Source organism: Amphimedon queenslandica, unplaced genomic scaffold (genome assembly GCF_000090795.2).
Source record: "Amphimedon queenslandica unplaced genomic scaffold, v1.1 AMPQUscaffold_13404, whole genome shotgun sequence".
NCBI lineage: Eukaryota > Metazoa > Porifera > Demospongiae > Haplosclerida > Niphatidae > Amphimedon > Amphimedon queenslandica.
In genome coordinates this window covers 195,373-198,166 of record NW_003546360.1, presented here as the reverse complement: position 1 = coordinate 198,166, position 2,794 = coordinate 195,373, and the positions used below count along the sequence as shown (strand labels likewise).

The window sequence follows — 2,794 nt, the reverse complement described above, 5'->3', positions numbered from 1 at the left end:
ACGCAACATAAAAACATGTATATGCATCAGAAAATGTAATTAAAATGGGGAATTTAATCCTTGACATTTTTGGGGAAATTTGGCTTGAGACCCTCTACTACAGTACAGGGCCTTTTGCCCGATTTCAGAGCAGCTTTGAAAATTCGTAAAAAAATCCAAACTTGATCAGAATCAGCTCTAACTTTCTACATAACATAAGTACATGCACATGTATAATACTATATCCCAACTGAGTTTGACCCAAGAAAAACTGGAATAACTTTTTATAGGAATGTGGGATGAGGATGAAACTTTCACAGGTTCTTAGTCGCCCAATGCCATCACAGGATCTCAGGTCTTGGGTCTCTCAGTTCTATGAATATCATTATAAGACGTCATCAGTGACGTAAACTACATTTTTCAAATTCCAAGCAGCTGGTATCAAACTCAGGCCTCGTTTACACGACGACGCTAGCCTAATCTGCATCGTTTACTTTAAAACGTAGTCGTGTAAACCAGGCCTTATTAGACTGTCAGTAGTTAGATCTACTGATCTACCAATACCGTATTAATTTTATCCAATTTTCTCTAGGTAGCCTAACTAATTAAATCGTAGTCTATGTAAAATTGAAAATGGCTGGCATTGGCTGCCGAAATGGCGAAAAATGGAGCAGGTACATGGGGTAGGCATACATTTCATTAGTTTTTGGTTGCATCTTGTCTTATTTTGTACAGATAACCCTTCAATAATGTAGAGGGACACTCTTTCTATTTGCCCAAGTAGTCTGCTGTGGCAATCATTATTTTTGCAGTTTGAATTCATTGTTGATGAACATTGGCAATCATCAGTTAGTCACCATATTACATGTTTAATTGTATATTTTCTGTAATTTACAATCTATATGATAGAGAATGATGCTCTATTGAATGATTGACTTAGTTGCTATCATTTTGTTTAACACTTTCAAGAAAAATGTACAAAACAAAATGTATACGTGTAGTTGCAACCACTCCCATCCAAGAGCAAAAAATCAGTGTAATGAGATGAATGCACTAAAAAAGTTATCTGGGGGATAGATACATGTTTTTTCTGCTTTATTTTTTTATAAATCTTGACAAATAATGACATTACTGACAGCCTTTGACAGATCACAAACAAGACACTTTCTTGCTAAAAGTCAGCGGCCGTTACTAAGAAAAGGGGTAACCCGCATCCATTGCCTAGTGATATACAAAGTCAATGTAGAGACATGAAAGTTTCCAGTCTCTTTCATTTACCCTTTTTTTTTGGAAGAATAAATTGCTGATGCTAATTGAAAAAACAATAAATGCACGATGAGGTGATAACATAAAAATCGATAGCTAAATCAAAATTTACAATTGAGATAGAATTTAAGATAAGAGATAGAGGTTGATTGTTTGATGTTACTTGGGAGAGAGTTCCAGAGTCTAAGAATGGGACAATATAGTTATAGGGACAATAGTGATGAGACATTGGAGGAGGGGGAGGGTGTGGAGTAAGGGGAAGAGTTAAGTGAGTGAGTCCATTGTTAATTTTATAAAAGAACAGAAGCTTTGATCTTTTACGTTGGTGTTCCAGTGTAGTTAAATTGAGAGAAGAAAGGAGGGTACTATAGGGCGTAAACCAGGATTTCGAGATCATTTTAAGAGCAAAGCACTGCACTGAATCAATAGAGGAGGAGAGAGAGACTGAAGAAGGGTCTCAGATTGGGGACCCATACTCAAGAATGGGACAGACAATGGTGTTGTAGAGAGATAATAGGGTTGTTGGGGAGGAGAGAGAGTAGAATTGATGGTAAATTAAACCAATGAGTTGCTTAGTTCTTTTAATTATACAGGTAATATGCTTAGACCAGGAGAGGTTAGAGGAGAGAATTAAACCTAGGTAAGAGTAGACTCTCTCAAAAGGAACATTCGATAACAGCAGAGAGGGAAGAGAGTCAAATGACTGTTGATGCTTGAGTGAAAAGAACATGTATTTGGATTTGGATGGGTTTACAGAGAGACGATTGGAGTAGAATCAGGAAGTAATGAGGTCCAGGTCAGACTGGAGAGGAGAGATATTGGAATGAGGAGATAATGTGTGTAGGAGAAGAAGGTCTTCTGCATATAGGAATTTTTTTTAACATCAAAGAAAAACAATAAAACAAACTAACACAGCATAATACATGTCAGATAGAAACACAAAAATATGTAGTCAGGCCTTCATCTAGGATTTTATACAAGGGGGGCAGGGTTAAAAATATTTCAAAGAAGGGGGATCACTAATATTTTCTATTGTGTATGCACAATGTGTGCTCACAACACTTATACAATTTACTGCTGTGGAGATGAAATTTTTCATGTTAATAAGTCAATCAAGGGGGGGGCAAATGTCTCCCAAGGGGGGGCGAGCGCCCCCTTCCGTCCCCCTCTAAATGAAGCCCTGGTACCAATAAGTACATGCACAACAAATAATAATATGTAATGCACGTATATACAAGAAAGGAGGAAGATAGAAAGATAGAGTTAATGAGACACATGCCCTTCAGCAAGAGCAAGGTCAAGAGAGTTAAAAGAGTGTATGGGCTTGTGATATGATGACCTTGCGCCTCTCAGGCACACAATAGAGGATCTTCGAGGTGAGAATGATAAACGGCATCTGATCCAACAGAGAACATCAGCATATGATTTTTGATGTTTATCTGAGAGAAGTGAGGCAAGTCTTTTATAAAAAGTGTTGTCAGAAGGACCAATGCTACCAGAAGTGGAGAATACTAATGGGGTGAATGAACCATGGTCTATATTGCAGATT

The 2,794-nt window shown here is 37.5% G+C and overlaps 1 long non-coding RNA gene across 1 annotated transcript; it reads left to right on the top strand.

Moving 5' to 3' along the window:
* The first annotated feature begins 508 nt into the window (after window positions 1–508).
* LOC109582040 (uncharacterized) lies at window positions 509–880 on the top strand. Its single transcript, XR_002184883.1, has 2 exons — window positions 509–662; window positions 715–880. It is a non-coding gene; the product is annotated as an uncharacterized LOC109582040 (long non-coding RNA).
* The last annotated feature ends 1,914 nt before the right edge of the window (window positions 881–2,794 follow it).